We start from the raw sequence: 21,461 nt of genomic DNA on the forward strand, positions 1-21,461 counted from the left end.
GAAATCCTAAATAGCAGACCCCTTTGGTGGGTCTAGCACAATAAGAACTCTAGAAGGTTCTAAGTTAGCTAAATATTTCTCTTGCAAAAGGCGACTCCATTTGGCAAAGGATTTTTCATACATAGGCCAAACAAGTTTAGCACCAAAAGCCCTATTCCTATTGGTAATATTGGGAAGTTCGACACCTCCTGTTCTATAAGAGGTTGACATGGCATGAATAGAAATTAGCGGTATTTTCTTCTGACCATTCATATTATCTAACCAAAGAAAGGTGTGGATTAAAGTTTCAATTTGAGAGATGATACCTTTGAGGGCTTGTAGAATGGAGAAGAAATAGTTAAGAATGACAAAAAGAACAGTTTTGATAAACAAAATTCTACCCGAGAGAGATGACTAGCAAACCTTCCAAGCACTAATTCTACTATTTATATGATCAATCACAGATTTCCAATATGAGGGTTTGTTTAATCCCATAAAAAAGGGAACACCAACATAAGTAGATGGTAAATGATCATAGGGAAAACCAAGAAGATGGATTATGTTGCTGTAATTGTGAAATCAACAGGTAGAAACTTGTAACAATTTTCATCATTTTATAAACACAAGAAAATCGAATATTACATTTTTGTTAATTATAATCTAGCTCATTTTATTTTGGTTTCACAGATGCCATATTGTTTTTCACCAAATTTAGTAGAGATGTTTATGTGATTTTACCAAATAGAATCACGAAACTGAAAAGACTAGTAAGTACAGTGATAGAAAATATGCAAATTTGTTTTGGAATCAACTTGTAGATTTCTATATAGAAATTTGTTCTAGAATCTTGTAGATTGATTATTAAGACTTATCATGGTTTGAAATTTAAAACTACAGTTATATCTAATTCATATAGAATGAAACTAGATAGTTTTATGTAATTTTATCACGCCAAAGGTGTTGCCTATTTGGAGTTTGTATTGCTGATTTTGCCATCCAATGGTAGATAACACATAAGAGGAGCAGGATGACCATGGAAATGATCTGAATCGTTCATTTCTTCTTAGACACTTTTCACGTATTCAGAAACCTATCTCCGTCTCTTACAAAGCTTGATTCTCCAAATTGTCACCGTTAACGATGGTGTTCCATTTCCCATCGAGAAACTCACCCATCAAAAAAACACGCCTTCATTTATCAAAAATCTAAAAAATTGTGATTGAAAGATCAATTTGCAGACTACTTTTTCTCTGAAAAGTACTGTATTGGTAATATCATCCCTGAAGAGCATGAAACGATTGAAGAGTGATCCTTCAACATTCCCAATGCCAAATCAAAGAGAAATCCTACCATAAATAGGTCAAATGTGTCCGAAGAACCCTTACTTGACAACAAACTTCCATTCTAACTTCATTTTGAGAGAAATCGCATGGTTTCAGCTAAAATGCAACTATACTCAAACTATGCACTTTTAGTCGCTTTCTGAACTACACACATTTATGAACCTTCATGGAAATTCATTATAGCTTTAATTGAATTTTTGTTAGAATTCGTTCCCACTTCCCCCTTAATTTTTTTTTCTTATTGTTGAATTTCAATATTTTAGGTTATAACAGTCATAGCCATGCCAACTAAATCGCCATGCCAACTAAATCAATTCAATTTTCTACTCTCATCACTGGAAGGACTGAGAAGTGGGTCGAAGTTATCCTAATTTTTATCGATTAATTTTTTATAGGGTTTGGAGAGTCCTTAACGAAGGAACAAACACTACCTAATTTATTACTGTTTCATATTATTCTGCTTGGGATGGGCTCTCGTCGTTGTTCTTGGAAGACATGTTGATTGCCATCATTTCAAAGGGCCAAATTAAACAAAACCTAATGAAATGCTCAGAGACATTAGTCTAGAAGTTGTTTGGATTTGTCCTGTTGCTTCCGCTTTGTTGGGTATCTTTCTGTTGAGATGATGAATGAAAGATCCTCATGGATTTCAAATGAGGTCTCCATAACCCATTTGGTAGACTTAAAACATCTAGCGGTTTCACCAGCTATTGCAATTGAGAAGGATTCAAATGTGATACCAAAAAGTGCGACATTCAATTGGATCTCTGCAATTTTCTCTACAATAATCTGGAAAGGCCTTTGCAGAATTCAAACATTGATGTTGCTTCCCAAAGCCATATGAGTTCACTTTCTATTGAAAGTAACAAAAAGGTGTTCTTTCTTCACTATTTAATCTAAAGATGTTACAAATCTTGGATTTGAGCTACAATTATTTTAGTGGTGTTGGTGTCCCCAGCAACTCACCTCGCTGAAATATTTTTAATATTTTAACCTGTCAAATGTTGGATTTGAGGGAAAGGTACCCAGAGAGTTGAGCAATATGTCCACGTTGTGATACTTGGATCTTTCTATCAATTTCTACATTTCCATTTCCTCCATTACAACTGATTCATTATATGATGTTTGATACAACATTCTTAATTAGCCGATAGGCTTTCACCTGGGCGATAGCTCGCCATGAATTCCTCACACATCTGCTTCTCGGCTGTTGCCGAACTTTTCTTCCTGCCGCCGACATGTCCACGCCATAGACTTGGTTACAACTGTGTCATTTGAATGAGCATCGCATACAAATAGACAGTTGCTTGCCAGATGGATGGAGGGGCCACCGAAATGGATGGAGGGGCCACAAGTCCGTTGTTAGGGTAAACGGTGTATTACCCGGATTTATCCAGACCGCCAACGCCTCTACAATTACCTCCAATGAACTGACAGAGCCCCCTATAAATTCTCTAAATGTGGATGTTGTTGTTAGGGGTCGCTCACTCTTTTGCTATGGATTGAATTGGTATGTTCGTCATTACTCATTACTCTCCATTTTGTATTATAGAGTCGTGCTTTGGAATATCATTTTTGACAAAGCTTGCACTGTTTCTTGCAGTAACTAGACAGACGACAGAAGAGGCTTACAGCAAGGGGTTGGAGAATAGGTCTAAGTTCGCAACAACAGGTTTCCACTACCAACTTGGCAATACACCATTCCTGCATACTTTAACTATTGGATTTCCATTGATTGAATGAATGAATGATAAGGGTTAAAATGGTTCCTTATCAATTATTATCTATTGTTACCTACTGGACTTTCTATACAATACAATTAGGGGCATCTGTGCCTGCTTTAGGGCCATTGATTGCCCTCCATAGATCGTTCACCTCAATAGCAGGGGTAGGGCATCCGATAGGAAAAGGTGAGCGACGGACAATTACAAGGTAGGGTGGAAATCACCATTTTCCTGATGATCATTCAAAACCCTAGTGTTATAGCCCCAATTCCGTTTTGTGATGATTAAACAAAATTCTTCCTGTGCAATTTTTTACAATTTTCCTCCTGGATCTTGTTGACCTCAACAGTGAACCTTCGGTCTTGTACCCAGGGGAATCAAACTGCTCCAAGTTTCAAATTTCTTGGAGACTCGTATTTGTATAGGAATCGATTTCTGAGTCTAGGAAATAATCATTGCAACTTTCACATGAGTCTTAAACTATGGGGGATTCGAGTGAATTTGCAGTTATATACCCAATTGCCATGTCTTTATTATTATCACAATCTGAATCATGGCGTTGAAATAATTGTGGTAAATTTGTCTGTGTTCTTGAGTTGCAGAAATTAGAAAGTTTTATTGACTTGAACCATTTTGTTATATCTTACTTGGTAGGTAGCTCACCAACAGTATCTGTGTTGCCCTGTTTTCTTCTACTGCTTGGTGCATTCTTAGAATGTATGGAGAAATGAATAAGCGGTTTAGTGGTGTGCTTGCCCTGTTCAAGCTGGTTGTAGGGGCAGTGCTTATATATTCTTTCTGTCTAATGTTAAATTCATAATCAATAGTAAAAACTACTATAGTCAAAGTAATGGGGATATTTAGAGTAGGAACAAGCCTAAAATTTCCCTCGTGACTACTTGTTCTAGAAAACTCTACCAAGATTGTCACATAATAGTAATAATGGAATGCATTGAATACGATATGAGTTTCTATAACTTAAGTCCTCATTCTCTGAAACTGGCATCAGAGTCATTTCCCCATTACTCAAGAAGAGTTTGAGCAGGTTCTTCGAAAATCTGCGTTGCAATGGAAATGTAAAGTTGAGAAATGTACTTCTAGTGCTATCTTTTATTGAGACAAAGAAGGATAGAGATCAAATTTGAGTCCAACTATTTATAAAAATAAACTCTAAAAAAGAAACATGTAAGTTCTAGGGTCAACCGAATTAAAGTACCTATAGGTGACCAAAGCTATTTGGCAAATCTTGTTTGATTTGTAGTATTGAGCTTTGTACAGTCTAAAATATCCTTTCACATGTGAAATTTACAAACATGTAACCCAAATTGCACGATTTTATGTACACACATTTTGAATGGAAAATAAAGTAAAATTTTAATTACTCATCTGAAATCATTAGGCAAGTAGAACAAAACAAATTCATTTGAACACTATTTTGCAATTTATAAACTTAGACTTGTTGCAACATAAAAATGATAAAGTAAGCAACCAAACAGATTAATTGACAAATAATTGAGTGTATCCAATCATGGAAAATGGAAATGAAAAATAAATGACCTTGTTGAATAAATGAACTTGTTGGGAAAAAATTTATCATAAGAGTAGTGTAAGGTGTGCCTTCATATAATTCTATAGCATTCTGTTGAAAATATTTCTTTTTTAGAAGGATCTCTTAAACAACCTGGTAGACTCAAGCCCGTGTGGTAACTCAAGTGTTACCAAATGATGAGTGCCTCCACTGTCTAATCCCTTGGGAGGAATAGGAAAATTCTATAATACATTTTTCTATTGTTTCTGCATTTCAGTGCAGGTGAGGTACATCCAAAGAGAACAATACCATTTGAGATAATATTTGGAGTACCTCGGGCTTCTGCTATAGTTTTGAGTAGAAATAACACCAAATATTAGCATGCATGGATGGAAAATGTGGAACTGCATGCTAGTACATGCTCATGGTCTCTTGATAGGTTTGATGCATACCCTTATTATAAGAAGTGGGTTTGATGAATGTAAAGTGCTTGACGAAATGCCACTGAGAAATTTGATTTCATGGAATGTTATGATATTAGGTTGTGTACAGAACAGCTTCGAAGAGAAGGCAGGGGATCTTTTTCTAAAAATGTAGGAGATGTTACTGATATCTATTAGGTGAGCAATGGCTTTCATCTAGTACTGTTACATGGATATCAGTATGCTTGATTCACTCTGCATTAAGTCCTATTCAGTAGACATCATAACACCTGTCCGTGTTAAGCACTTCCCTGGTATATCATTGTTGTGTTAGTTATATACTTGACAGACTAGTAAGCAAGCAGAAACCTTACGGAAAAAACAAGCGCTGTTATAAATGGCGTACACCATCTTTAACAAGAAAGTCAATATAGTTTAATGTAAAACAATTCCCTCCACTCACCGGGATAGCTAGCAGCAGTATCTTTCAAATACAAATGGTCTTATGTAATCCCTTCCACTTTTTAATGGTTGTTTATAATAATAGCCATTTAATTTATTTGTAGATGAACAAATCAGTGAGTTTTTTTTTAACAAAAAAACAGAAGGTCCAAATATGATTAGGAAAATAGAAAAACGAAAACAACAGATAGATATATAAAAGTAGAGCAATACGTTGGTTTCTTATTCATTGAGTAAAACATGATTACATTTCTATAGCTCTAACAATGTAGCTCAAATAATGTGGCTGAAACAATGTAGCTGTTCCAACAACCTTCTTACAAATTTGGACAGAGTTTCAGCTCAAACTAGTGTAATCTAACAGCCACCTGAAACTGATAAACTGCTTTACAATTCTTTATTTCTTCGTACACAAAATCTTTCAGTTCTACTTATTATATCAATTTACAATTAGAAAACGCACAACTACCTATATACCATAGCAGTTTGACTCCATTCTTATGAGATGGTGACCCTATCACCAACGAAGTATAAAGGAGAATCCATTCCAAGCCTTTAAGGATTACTCATCAATCATCATTCATGATTACATCCAAACAAATCCTTCATTCATCCATCAATCATTAATCCCTTTAGAAATCAGGCAAAAAATTATCAAATCCTCACCAAACATCAGCTTATCTTGGGATCAAGAAAACAAACAATTCAGCAACCAAGCATCTCTATCTAATCGGCATTTGTTTGATCATCTTTCAGTTCTACTTATTATATCAATTTACAATTAGAAAATGCACAACTACCCATATATCATAGCAGTTTGACTCCATTCTTATGAGACAGTGACCCTATCACCAACAAAGTATAAAGTAGAATCCATTACAAGCCTTTAAGGATTACTCATCAATCATCATTCATGAAAATTGTTGTGAGGTTCTCACACCATCGCCCCAAATTTTTTGGGGACCCCCCTTTTTTTTGATCGCCTCGGCAAATTTTTGATTTGTCCAACAATTTTGATTTTCGAGAATTTTGAGCCTTGGACACTTTCAGGCCAGTGGGAGAGACTTAGCTTATTTCACCCGATTTTTTTTTTTAACTTGATTTTCTAGAGCCACCAATTCTATCCTAGGCCGAATAAATTTCAAAGTTAATTCCAACTTGGCAGGATAAAATTGTGAATTTTGTACTTAGACATTTTCTTTTGAAAATTTGGACATAATTGTATAATTTTGGATAATTTTCAAAAAATGAAATTTTTGTTAAATTTGATCTTTTGGAAAATCTTAATTATTATTATTTTTTTTTGGTGAAGAAAATTAATTTTTGTGATGGTGAAGTCAAATTGCAAAATCGATTTTTAGGCTCTAGAGTAATTAATTTTATTTGTGTTAAAATGCTAAAATTGCTTAGCAAAATCGATTTGAATTAAACTTGCAAAATTTGGCTTTAAATGGATTAAATCGCCTTGAAAACTTTTTTGCCTTCAATGAAATTGGTAATTTAATATTGAAAAATGGCTTTTGGTTAGCCAAAATCCAATTTTAATGACGTCTTAATTACTAAATCCTCATTAAATGGAAATATTTAACATCTCCAAGGCACCATTTATTTTCCTTTTGCAATTTTGGTCCAATTGGCAATTTAAATGTTAATTTTCATCATGGCAAAATTAATTTTAGCTAAGTATTTAATTGTGGGTCATAATTTTGCATTAATTATTTGTTTTTCTTGCTCCCAAGGTCCAAGTCGGTTAGCTTGGAGAGAGTAAGAAAGTTGGGTATAAGAGGAGGTCTCTCTCCCATTTCTTCCTCACTTTTCACTTCTCCTTCTCAAGGCGTTGGCAATTTTGCAAGAGCAGATTTGCACTCTTCTTGCTTGGCGAATTTTGTGGAGGGCGAAATTTGTGGAAGCTGAAATTTGTGGGAGCCGAACTTTGTGGAGTGCAAATTTTATCGAGGGCGAATTTTGTGGAAGATAAAATTCTGATTTTTGCAAGAGGCTGCAATTTTTGCTCTAGGTTGGGAAATTTTATTTGGAGGTGAATTGCATGAAAAATTTTTGATTTGCAAGGGATTTGAAGTTCTTAAGGTCAAGTCCTAATTCCGAAAAGTCGCTGTAAGATTATTGGTTAAGGTGAATTTTCATCATCTAGAGTTGCAAGGGGTCCTTAAGATGACATCCTTCTTTAGTTCTAGTCTTAGGATTGCTTGCCTGGGTTCTACTTGCCTTCTGGTCCACCACTCTACCATCTCGTAATAGGGCGACGAGCATGGAGGATGTTAGTGCAAGTAAGAATACCAAGCGGACAAACACTAAGAAAGACAAAGAGGATATGATGCCCAAAACGCCCTTCTCGAAAATGAAGAGAATAACTGACACCAATATCAGTACAGTGGACATGATACAGATGAAGGAAAGACTGAAGGAAGGACAATCCCCTTTGGCAAAGAGGATATACAAAAGTGGAATTGTACATGCGGCGGCTTTTCCTCCTACATTGCCGTGTCCAGAGTTGATCATAGAGTGTGCATCCAGATTTGATCTAAACAGTAAATCCATTATTTTTGGTGAAGGGAAGAGAGTGTTGCCAACATTGGCGAACAAGCAATTGAAGAAACATTCAACATTCCCTAGTACAAAGGTATGACGGTTGTGATGATGGATCAGGCAACCAAATCATTTCAAGACAACCAAGAGGCCTATTTCACGCATCTAAAGCAGAATTGGATTCATGAAGGAAAGAAAGGTGTTAGCAGATCAACAAGGTTCACAATGGCAAATTTCAAACCAGAATATGGTGATCTCGTTGTTCTTCTTAGCCGAATCATGGGCCTAGCTCAAGGGATGCAATTTGAAAACTGGATGTACTTCTTCATTGATGAGATTGAAAAGGGGAAAAGAAGATTTGATTGGGCCAAGATCATAAGCGAGAACTTAGAATTGCAACTCAGAATCATACAAAACCAAAGGCAATTCTACATGGGCTCCTATCTGTTCTACCTAATTGCTAGATTGTACAAGAGTCCGGGACTTAGGACCTTAGGAGAAGTTGGTAGTGGACCAAGGCAATATTTGGTACATGAATGCTATCCGTAGCTCCATTTGCACAACAACAAGGATTACAAGATATATTGTGATGTCTTCGCTATGAAGACAGTAAGGGTATTACAAGGGACACCTGCTAAGAAACTTTCACCGGAAGCAGAAGCACAAATTAAGAAGTATGGGAGTCGGTTCATCCAATTTCCTCAATTTGCATACATTAGAGTGGTAGGAAGTACAATTTGTCCAAAGAGGCTTCCAAGATACCCACTCGACAAGTTAATTTTAATGGAATTGGCTAGGCAACTTGAGCACTATGATAGGATGATGAGAAATGAAGGGAAAATAGGTGTTACATTCTCAATCATAATTGGCAATAATAGTTGCCCAAATCGGGCCTCCTTTGAAGCTGCAGAGAAGGAATTGGAATGGTAGCATCTAGGATGTTACAGAGCAAGGCAAGGATTTGATCCTAAGGGTCTTATCAAGGTATCTCATGGAAATGAACTCAAGCATGTTCCCACCATAGAAAACTTTTGGGCCAATGCCAAGGATGACTTTCATGTGAGAAAGCTAGCTTTCTTAAGGTTGTCAGTGAACATGATTAGGGCTATCAGATGGAGAGGCATTGATATTCCGGATCAATTGGAGGATGTTGGAAATGTGTTGAGAGAAGATTATGATACAGTAGAAGGAACAGAGTTGAATCCAGTGGATTGGGATGACCATCAGGATCTTTCCTTGGAGGCAGTTACGAGGGCCATAGATTTACATACTGAGTCGTGGTATAATGAAAGACTAAGGAAGCTGCAAAGGCAAGGGATCCCCCTTACCTATGAGATGATGAGGCCAAAGGAGAGACAAATAGAATCAGTCGAACAAAGGAATGAAGGAAGTGGCTGGCAATAGGAGATGTTTAGAAAGGGCAAGAAGAAAGTTTTGGAGGTAGAGAAGGGCAAAGAACATCCTGAACTTCCAGCCAAGAGACAACACACAACACCATCAAGAGAAAGTATAATTGAGGCTAGAAGCCAAGAGGTCAATTCAAGTGATAAAGGGGCTGCGGTGGAGGTGAGCTTTGATTTGAAATCAAGTGGCTATAGTGAAAGCACCAAGTACTCCCCTCTCTCGGAGAACCAACAAGGAAATGATATGGCAAAAACTCGTAGAGAAGAAGATGGGCCAGAGAAGAAGATGGGCCGATCGACATTGAGGCAACAAGTCAGGCACTGGAGGCCGCTGGTGATGCTTTGTTAGTCGAACCTAATCCAGATTTGGGGAGATGCACTGCACCACTATGGTTGAGGCAAATGCTTATGCCAAGAGGCAAGGTGGTAATGGTCCATACAGTTGAGGACAACCAAGGGTTAATGGAAAAGGGTGAGAGTGAGAACCAAAAATAAATGGCAAAAATGGTTGCAAGGGTAATCAAGAATGACAGTGATGGTCACCAAAAGTTTCAGATTGCTATTCCAACAATCAACAAGGCAGTGGATGAAATCGCGGCCCAGGAATATGAGATAGTGGAACATAACTTGGGAAGGAATATAGATGATATGGAGTGTGAGGAGGTCCAGGAAGGAATGGCATCAATCAAAGAAAGGTTGAGAAAGGAAAATGAAAGAATAGTAAAGTTGGAGGCCGAGAACGAATATTGGAGAGATTGCCAGCCCATCCAACAGCTGCACCAGGCAACCCTTCCTTAAGACAGCGGGAGCAATTCATAAGAGATATCAGCTCAGCTACATGAATTCAGGGATTGGATTCATGATACAATCCAAGACGGGTGAAATTTCTTGCCTTCCTTCATCTCGACATTTCAGTCATTAGTGGCTGTTAGAGACAAGTTCAGATTTCCTTCCCATCAAAGATATGGCTATTCTTAGGCTACAGGTGTTCATTGGGCTACCAGAGGCATACCTGCAAAGGGCTAGGTTTGTTGATGAGAGAGGATTGAGTATAGTTGAATCTTGGTTTGTTGCATTGACTACCAGATTTAGAACACTTGAAGAAATACATAATGAGATTACATGGCATAGCCCAAGCGTCGACACTTCCATTTCAACCATGATGAGCGACGTTGGGGTGGCACTTGATTTTGAGGATATCAGAGAAGAGGATACTAATGAGACAGATTTTGGATCGAGGTTGGATGAGTTGGGAAAGGTTGCTATTAAGAAAAAGCATTTGGGCACCCTTTCCTCTCTCGGTGCTTTTATTGGATTTGTGAAGGAATATAAGAAGGATCACGAAAGGATACTACAAGCAGCGAGCAACATGGCGAAGTCAACGGAACTCATGGCGAAGCACACACCTTGTCCTCCTATGGAAGAAGTTAATGAAAGGCTAGCTAAGTTCATTGCCTTAGCTAAGAAAATGAAAGAAAAGGGAAGACTTATATTAGAAGATCATTTGATGTAAGCCCAAGTGGCAATTTCCCTTTCTTCTAGAATAGGACAATTGTCTATTTCTAATTGGCCACCATTTTGGTGCCTTCATATTGGTTGCCACTTTTTTCACTTTTTCATTGGTCCATTGATGAGGTAGCAGCTTCTCATTGGCTGATGGGGTGGCAACCCTAATTAGGGTTTTGAGGATCCAATCTAAATTTTTGATCTTGTTTTGATCTCCACCGTCCGTTGTATTTTTGGCCCCTATAAAAGGCCATTTTCTCTCATTTGTAAAGTGTTGGAGAAATTGTTGCGAAGATAATACCAAAATTGCTCTCTTTTTCATTTTTGCAATTTGCATGTTGATTAAGAACATTGGGTGTTATTGCATGTTTTCTACTTCCACTTAGTTAAATTTCCTTTCAAGTTGTTGAAGCAAATTGCATTTGAAGTTGTTTAAGTAAAGTTAAAATAAATGGATAGTTGTATGGTAGCATTGGTAAATGTTTGATAGGGGTCAATACTTGGCCACTAGCATCCTAGCGGCTGGTTGGGAAGCTTTGTGTGGTAAACTAGTTTATTATTCCTTCGAATCATTGCACCTGTGGAAGTGAGGCCGTTGGTCAGCTCTCATTAGGCTCGATCCCCGTCCGTTTGCTAACCTTGCATTCATAGGAGTAGGAGTAGAATAGTGAGTAGCTGGGTAGTCAAAGTTTAGGGAAAGAAGTTAGAGGAGTAGGTCGAGTATTAGAACACATCCATTCACCTTCCACCAACATCGCTTTCCCATCAACATCACTATTGGCAGACACATCCTCCATCATCGCCACCATCAACATTATCTGCCTCCGCACATTTCACAAACTGAGCCACCATCACCTTCATCCCACCAAAGTCCAAGTCATCCTCAACAATTTGTGTAAGGCTGCCTACGTGATTACCAGTAAATCACATCGATAAAACTGAGTGAGTATCCAATGGTGTAAGGAACATTGGAGCTATTGCTTATGTCTCATGAGCATTAACTTTTCAAGAGAGGAGTTGCATGTTTGATATCCTATATCGAATATTCAAGTGCTAATATGTTATGTAAGTGATACAAAACTCGCATCAACAAATACATCCAAACAAATCCTTCATTAATCCATAAATCATTAATCCCTTGAGAAATCGGCAAAAAGTTATCAAATCCTCATCAATCATCAATTCAGCAACCAAGCATCTCTATCTAATCAGCATTTGTTTGATCATCATTCACTAATGTATCAAACCAGAATTCATTACATCAACACTCATTCATCATCTAATTAACAATGACTTAATCTGAATCATCACTCACCAATACCTCAAATCATACAATCAAAGGAAGTCATTCAATCAATCAATCATTCATACAAATATCACTCATTGAACAATAATTAAATATCTGAAATATTAAGGAATGTGATTGGTATGCAATATTATTGTATTTACTATTTATTTATTTATAGATCTGTTGGGTGATGCAATAGCACCAGTTTCCTCAATTAAGCAAACACCCATTGAGTTGGTTGCTTGTGGGCGAAGGGGCCAGATTGACCTTTGTGATCGTTCAATGCTATTAGGTTTAATTGAGGAAGATAGTATCACAGCCTACAAACAGAAAACATGAGTGCTTGTGAGCCACGGAGTCAGACTGACTTGGTTGATAGTTCAATGCTCTTAGGTATAATTGAGGAAGATAGTATACTAGTGTCCTAACAAGAAACATAAGATCAGTAACTATTTAGCTAAATTCCACTAATCATATCAAGAATTATAAAGGAAGCCTAATGGGGAGATGCAAGTGTACAGGTCCCCTCAATTAAGTGGATGCCCACTAAGTGGGTTTCTTGTGGCCACCCATTGATTTGGTTGCTTGTGGGCCAAGGAGTCAGATTAAGTTGGATTGCTTGTATGACACTCTTGGGCTCAATTGTGGATGATAGCTGTAATAAACTCTGCTAATTCTGATCAAAGAGTTCAAGTCTGGACTTAATGTATATTGTCAAACAGTTGGCATGAAATCTTGGCATTAAACTCTGATGCTGCTGTGAAGAATCTGACTCCAAAATATATATAACAATATGACTACAAAATTTGCATACAATGTGACAACCTCAGACAATAACAGTTCACATTTATATGACTCTTCAAGTACAGCAGATTCTGAACAACGTTTGTCTATCTTGGATTATAGAGAAATAATTTCTGAATAAATTCATACATATTTATTATGTTTTAGATCACAGACAAGTGGGTAATGAAACCTGGATACTGCCGCTGCTAATAGTCTGGCTGCTCGTCTATGGCTTATTCTCCAATGGGCTCCGTTCTGAAACTGCTTACGCCCAGTTATCCTGCTGTCCATATTGGTTACTGGAGTATGTCTTGATGTTATGGTTTAACCCGTGGTCTCCCTGCTCGTCTACGTAGCCTTCCTTAAATCCAATAGGCACCAATCCTTGCATATAAATGAACAACCAATGCACAAACCCTCTGTCAAACTCTTTAATGCAGGTTTTAGAGCTCTTAATGTTGCTATAATAGACTACTGGAGTTAGTCTGATTCCTCAACCCATCTTCTAGAGAAACCCTTATTCCACCTCTTAATTCGTGTTCCTATCTCAGTAGTATTAATACCTTCTTCCTGTAACCCGAGCCTTCACTTTGCTACACTGCCGAATGTATGATAAGGAGAGAAATGTAGTCACATCTATTACCTGGTAACCTTCCTTCGGCTCACTCACATAATGCTTGATTCTATGATTCCACCTCGGCTCTGAAGTGTCTGATTTCTCTGCTTGCCGTCCAACACCAATCTGCTAAATGGTGATCTGTACATACCAATGACTTCAAATAAATGTCCTTCTTTTCGCCATTGAAACTCTAGCTTCTTGAAAACAATGTATCAGAATTGAACCTCAGTTCTGAAGTGAAATGAGAGTACTATGTTTGCGTCTAGCCTCACTATTTTTCTTTAGGGGTTTCATCCTTAGGAAATATCCAGTCACAATAAGCAACCTTTAGGATTTGTTTAATAACATATATTCGTTGTTTTATTCCCAGTGCAAATGCCTTCCTTTATAACTTCAAAAAGAGGAGACGTACGAACAACTTAGCAATGTGGGATAAATCTTGGATTCGAAATCAATTGGGTCATCCGCTTGTGATTTTGATTCGTCTCATTCCGTAGCACATCCAACTACTTCACAATACCCTGTATCTCAGAGTCTCCCTCCATTGGTAGAGAATTATGCCCTCTCTGGGTGTAATGAGTACCAAACTTTCTATCACCATCCATAACACTAAAAACCAAGTCCTCTACCTACGGGTCAAAAGAAAAGTGATAAGCACTCCTCACAATGTAATGCTGATAAAAACTCCCAATCTCTCTCAAGGGCTCATCATCATCAAATTGGAAATTAGAAGATGGCTCCAATCTCTAACTCTGAACTATTGGTCGAGCAGGATCTTGGGCAACCCTCTCAGTAAGCCCAACCACAAAATCCCTATTGGGAAGCATTGTAGCCAAGCTCTCTAAAATTTTCCTCACCAATCATCAAATAGCACGAGAGCCCCAAATGAGAGCACCCTTAGATTCACTGTAAGAAACCTTCTGCAAATTCAAGCTCTTAAGAAAATACTCTATGAATGACTCAGTACAGTAGAAATTATATGTGGAAGCATCAATCTGCTCCCCAACAATCCATAGCTAATTTCTATGAAAATGTGACAATGCCAACTGTCTAATGCTACCAGCTGTATGAAAAGAAGAAATAGATTCACTTCCAGTAGAAGGAAGCAAATCACCATGAGTGCCCATCTCCACTGTACATACTACACTCATATCTTGGACAAATGTGTTCGCCACATCATCACGTCCCTCATCCTCGACCGTAGAAGCAAACTCACCACCAGCCACAATATGTAACTAAATAGGGTCAGGGGCTGGTGTTGATTGTATCCGTTCTAACTCCACGGTAACCTCACCCAACTGTGATTGTGACTCCTGAAGAGCCAACTGAGTATACTAAAGAGAGTCCACTGTCACCTCAAGCTCCTAGATGAGCTCAACCACCTCCTCTTTCCCTAACAACGCCTCATAGCAGGTGCCACGCACTCCAGAAGGTAATCTCTATCATCAACTAATTGAGAGCAACTATGCTTCAAGATCCTAACGGCCTCTTGAAGCACATGAACCTCTGCTAGGGAAAGACTACTATCACCATGCTCATTTGACACTGGGGCACCCCAACCAAATGTAGCTAGCATATGCCGAATAGCATCATAGTGATCAAGAGATGAATAAATATCACTATCACTCACCTTCAATTGATAAGTAACACGATGTCTTTGTAACCGCTGACTCCTATGCAAGCTTTATGTCTCACTAATTGCACTATGATAGGAAACTGAATCAGAACTGTCCACCACAAGCTCACTCATACATGTGCTATTGTCCTCGAACAACTCTGGATCTGAGATACAACTACTATGTACCTCAAACAACTCCTTCGAAGAAATAGAAGCCCTCTCAATCTCAATCTCCCCACATGTCTTAGCTTCCAACTCAGTAGTAAGATCCTGTAAACATCAATCTTGAGATTCATCCGAAACCTCATTAGAGTCGTCACTCAATATCTGACAAGGGGTATCATACCTAGTGCAAATCATAGCATCATCCAACAAATCACCAAAGGTGTACACATTGTCTACATCCCCATCACCTACTAGAGTCTCAACTGCTGTCACCTGACTCTGCACACATGACTCTATTCCAGGTTGTGAATCAATAATGCTAGAGCATGAACCCACATCTATTGACTCCACTATAACACCCAAATCATCGGCATCACAGATGGGTGACTCCATACATGCATCGGTCCCATCTGAGGAATACACTGCCTCCTGCAATGGAGCAACACTTTGACAACTCCCATACAAATTTCCAATAAGAATTCCCTCAAGAGAGCCTAAAGTATCAGTAGTAACAATTGCATCAACTGTCTCTGCACTAACTACAACAACTTTGTGGGCCTCAACGTGCTGAAGCTTAGTGCCACTATCCACCAAGGGTATTGACACATCTACTGATCTTTGTGAAATGGGTCCATCATTAGCACTTCTAATAGGACTAGCAGGTGTCGTACTAAATACAAGTACATTTGCATCATGGACACCTGTCGGGGAAAATTGAAGCTTCCTTCCCTTAAACCTCGAAGTCGGCTTTCTAAAGGCAGAAACTATATACTTCGTTGTCCTCTCAACTATCTCTAGATCTAACAAGCTCTTCGCCAACCTCTGTTGATGAAGCTTAAGTCTTTCCATACTCTCTTGCAAAGCATTCATTTTTGTGCTAAATTCCTCATTTCTCCACCGGCTTCTAGAATTGCCAATCCTCCTATGTTTGTCCATAGAAAAAGAAAGCTAGAGTGCTGGTGACTCCAAATTCACAGCAAACTGAAAATAAAATAACTTTCCTACTGCCACCGCCAGTTCATATAAAACGTTCCTGTTATTCTCCACTACCTGTTACCTCTACTATGAGGGATTTCCATACTATGTGATTGTTCTGGGACATGGGTTTGATGCCACTACAGCTTCCAATCTCCATGTCAATCTTTGCTATGAATAATGCTCAGAAAAAACTGTTTGTACTGAAATAACCCATGAGAATGGAGAGCTAAGTTCACGCTATGTTTACCTTGTTTCATCTATGAACTGATCATTATCTTGTCCACCAACTGCTGCTATGACTTGTACAGCTGCTCTCATTAATGGGCAACTTCCTTCTTCCTACTTCAGAAATTTACTCCAAGCTCATAACCAATTTAAGCATCATTTTCAGACTTTATAATAGCACCGGAGGATCAAACTTTTATCAAACATAAGCACTCAAAATTTCTAACATATAATATGAAAACCCAAAATATATTAAGAATCCTATAGATTTGCAAATATTTGTATTTCTTTGTTTACTCCAATCTGATAGAAATTTGAGAACTGTAAATACCATTACTCCATTTGTAACTCCACAACTAAACTTTGAAAAAACCTCTGACTCTACCCAATAGGATGGCAGGTTCAAAGCTCTGATACCACTGTAATAAACTCTACTAATTCTGATCAAAGAGTTCAAGTTTGGACTTAATGTATATTGTCAAACAGTTGGGATGAAACCTTGGCATTAAACTCTGATGCTGCTGTGAAGAATCCGACTCCAAAATATATATAACAATATGACTACAAAATTTGCATACAATGTGACAACCTCAGACAATAACAGTTTGCATTTATACGACTCTTCAAGTACAACAGATTTTTAAAAATGTTTGTCTATCTTGGATTATAGAGAAATAATTTCTTAATAAATTCATACTTATTTATTATGTTGGATACTGCCGCTGCTAATAGTCTGGCTACTCATATATGGCTTGTTCTCCAATGGGCTCCTTTCTGAAGCTGCTCACGCCCAGTTAACCTGCTGTCCATAATGGTTACTGGAGTATGTCTTGGTGTTATGGTTTAACCCGTGGTCTCTCTGCTCTTCTACATAGCCTTCCTTATATAGATGAACAACCAATGCACAGACCCTCAGTCAAACTCTTTAATGCAGGGTTCAGAGCTCTTAATGCTGCTATAACAGACTGCTGGAGTTAGTCTGATTCCTCAACCTGTCTTCCAGAGAAACCCTTATTCCACCTCTTAACCCGTTTTCCCTTGATGACTATCTCAGCAGTATTAATACCTCCTTCCTGTAACTCGAGCCTTCACTTTGCTGCACTGCCGAATGCATGGTAAGAAGAGAAATGTAAAGTCACATCTGTTACCTGGGTAACCTTCCTTCGGCTCACTCACATAATGCTTGATTTTATGATTCCACCGCGACTCTAGAGTGTTTGATTTCTCTGTCTGTCGTCCAACACCAATCTGCTAAATGGTGATCTGTACGTACCAGTGACTTCAAATACCTATCCTTCTTTTCGCCATTGAAACTCTAGCTTCTTGAAAACAATGTATTAGAATCGAACCTCAGTTCTGAAGTGAAATGAGAGTACTATGTCTGCGTCTAGCCTCACTATTTTTCCTTAGGGGTTTTGTCCTTAGGAAATATCCAGTCACAATAAGCAACCTTTAGGATTTGTTTAATAACATATATTCATTATTTTATTCCCAATGCAAATGCTTTCCTTTATAACTTCGAAAAGAGGAGACGTACGAACAACTTAGCAATGTGGGATAAAAAACTTTCCTCTTTTAGTCACTTAAGTCATTTTGTCATAAACTGACTTCATAACTTTATAATAACATCAAAATATTTAAATAAATCACTTAAGTCACTTGAACTTTAATATCTTTTGAAATACTTGTCTGATTGTCATGCCGTCTGAAATAGGAATCTCTCCTCATAATTCCCCATGTGACCAAATAATTTTCTAAAAATAGAAAGGGTCCATCTCTATTACTCCCACCTTACTATACATAGTATGGCAAATGGAGTCCAAAAGATATCGAACAAAGGCCAAATCTATAAATCCCTGAATGTTGGAGACGAATCAATCCTCAGAAAACCCTCTAACCATCCTTATTAGCCCACGAGGATCCAATATTAGGCTAATCCCTAAAATTCTGATGCTAGCAACAAATGGAGACATTACAATAGCCTCTCAACATCCTAGGTGTTTTCCCCTCAAGTTTCTAATGTTGTTGAAGCTATTGTGTGCATGTTTGCAGTAGGAAACTTCATTATCATTTTTAATGTTGACTGATTGTTTTTGCTAAATTCAATTACTATTGTGTAGTCTAGTTAAACAAAACTCTTGCAAATAAATTGTATCTTTGGATTTTTTATTTTTACGCAAAATTAGGGATATCCTGAAAGGGGTACATTACAATTTACTTTTATATTTAAACACAAAGTAATCAATGTTTAGTAGTTTTTCATTTAATAGTTTAATTTTTTGTATATTTATAAGCCATATTCACCATCCTTTCTAGCCCTGAGAAAAGAGTAATACCCTCCAAATCCCTATAAAGAAGTCCTCAAAAGATCTTGGACATCGAGAACATCTTCAGACCTGTGGGAAAGCTGAGTTTCTACGAAACCTATGAAAGTTACTTGATTATAGCAGTAACAAAATATGTGGCAATCACTGTAATTGGCTTACTGACTACCTTAAGGCAACTCCCTTATTCAAAAGCTCCAATCTAAAACTTGAGAAATTTCCTTCCACTATAATGCAAATAATTAGAGGACTTTACTAGAAGCCAATTTCTGATAATTATGAGATGCTAAAGATAATATCAACAAAACACATATTTGCATTATATCTCCCACTGCTCTCTCCCAATGAAACCTCAAAAGCAGAATCAACCAATGCATTTAGATATAGTTATCATCTCATACTAGAGCAACCACTTAGCTAAATTGGTTTCTTCCTCTCTTTAGAGAAGTAAGATAGATTTGCATTTGAAACTCCAGGATGATCATTGTACCTGAACAAGAAAAGCAAATTTCTCAGCATGTCAAGACTGCTTCTAAATTTGCATTCACAAGTAGCAACCTTATTACTTGCAGATTAAGGTCAAGCACAGATGAATATTGGGAGTACATAGAGGAAGACATGACTAACAGATCTTCACTAGTTCAGCTCTGAGTTCTGATGGGGAGCTACCAAATACTTTCTTACCGATTTTTTCACCATTGTAACAAAAAATTAACCTCAAACACTCAATCAATTGCATAAAATATGTCTAAATTTGCATTCAGAAGTAGCAAAACACAAATGAATATTGGGAGTACATAGGGGAAGACACAACTAACAGATCTTCACTAGTTCAGCTCCGAGTTCTGATGGGGAGCTACCAAATACTTTCTTACCAATTTTTTCACAATTGTAACAAAAAAATTAGCCTTAAACATTCAAATCAATTGCATAATGATACAAGGATGGTTTTTATACATCAACTCAAGCCAAATTTGAATTTTTATAAATCTTCTTTATTTGGTGAAATCAAAACAACCCACAACATTTCTCTAACCCCTCCATAGGCATGAGATAATGCCTCCATTTCTTCAAAGATTCTATGGTGGCATAGAACTCCTGATCTTATGTTGAGTACCTTTTCTTTGCATCATTGAGCCTTTACTGAAGCAATAGGCTTTCCAAATTGCCTCAAAACAGCATCTATAGCATTCCTACTAGCATCAAATTGAACTTGAAAAAGATTAGTACTAGCATCAAATTCAACTTGAAAAAGATCAGTAAAATCAAGCAAAGACAATATAGGTTTCTCTATTATCATCTGCTTAATTATCTGAATTTTTTTATCAGCAGCCTCTGTCCATGGAAATACCTTCTTATCTCCTCTAATTGTATTAGCTAGTGGGGCACAAATCCCTCTAAAATTCTTTACAGATTAGTTTTTAATATCTCTATTTAGATTTTGTAGCTACACGATATATTTATAAATATTTCATGTTTGTACTTTATTTTTCTATATACATTTTCACAGCAACTACATTTAAATTTCAAGATGCATAATTTGGAGGTGCATCTGATTTGAAAGTAAAGATATTTTCCTTAAGTCAATGGGAAAGGGAAGAAATCTGACTTTCCAGCTTTTCTGAATATGCCGGTTATGTTATCTTAGTATGCTTTAAATTGTTTGTCTTATACATATTTAAGTTTATCTATGTTTATTTATGTAGGTAGAATGATTGTTTCTACAATTTTATAGGCTCATTGTGATAGATTATGTCTTATTTGGTTAATTATCTTGGTTTAGAACTGTCCTTGTTTACCAGTGACAGCAATTTGTTGCAACTTAATCAGCTGACAACAGTTTGTATGGAGCCCAAGGTAATGCATGGCTTCAAAATGTTCAAACCCAGAAGTCCTTCATATGTTATTCTGAGAATTTGTCTTGGAGATGTCCTTCAAATCTAGATACAAATGAAAAATGTGATGTGGGTATAAAATAATCAAAGGTGTGTGTGTGTATATATATATATATAAGTTTTTGCTTATATATTTAGCTAAGTTTTTTCAAACTCTATGATAGCTACTTCTAAAGGTTGTTATTCTTTCTTTATTAAAGATAAACAGTCGTCCTCTATTCTAGGCTCTATTGTTCATTGTTAGACATTAATATATGTGATAATTGAACTTCCATTATTTTTCTCAAAAAATATTTGGGTGATCTCCCAGTTGGATTGTGTCAAGATTATTTTCAAATACATATTTAATATTTTTACTGAATATTTAAATAAGGCAGACCTAATATTCTAGGTTATTACAGACGCAAATACGATTCTGCAATTGAATGCATTGAAACTTTCTTGAATGGTCAGGTATAGCCCAAGTTAAAATAGCTTGGAGGCCATACAATCATTCTAATTAGTAAAACATGTTTGCTAAATAATTCACCTCGGTAACCATTGAGAAAAGTAGAGCATTAAACAAAGATGTAGAAAAGGTATATTGTGATTGACTACTCCAGATGTCTACTCACGTAGAAATTTATGTTGGTGTCTACCCCTCAGGATT

At 37.2% G+C, this 21,461-nt stretch overlaps 1 protein-coding gene across 7 annotated transcripts in view; it reads left to right on the plus strand.

Annotated features, from left to right (window-relative positions):
- Positions 1-1,096: 1,096 nt before the first annotated feature.
- Positions 1,097-21,461, plus strand: part of LOC149544340 (uncharacterized) — a 167,965-nt gene continuing 147,600 nt past the window's right edge. For 4 of the 7 annotated variants that reach the window (XM_089798790.1, XM_089798791.1, XM_089798794.1 and 1 more), the window contains exons 1-2: positions 1,097-2,832; positions 2,926-2,994. The gene's annotated coding sequence lies outside the window, so the exon portion shown is untranslated. The remainder of the gene's footprint in view (positions 2,833-2,925; positions 2,995-21,461) is intronic. The other 3 variants (XM_089798793.1, XM_089798796.1, XM_089798795.1) reach the window with 1 other exon arrangement.

Source organism: Cupressus sempervirens, chromosome 8, assembly GCF_028749045.1.
Source record: "Cupressus sempervirens isolate cs-2001-9-10 chromosome 8, ASM2874904v1, whole genome shotgun sequence".
Classification (NCBI taxonomy): Eukaryota; Viridiplantae; Streptophyta; class Pinopsida; order Cupressales; family Cupressaceae; genus Cupressus; species Cupressus sempervirens.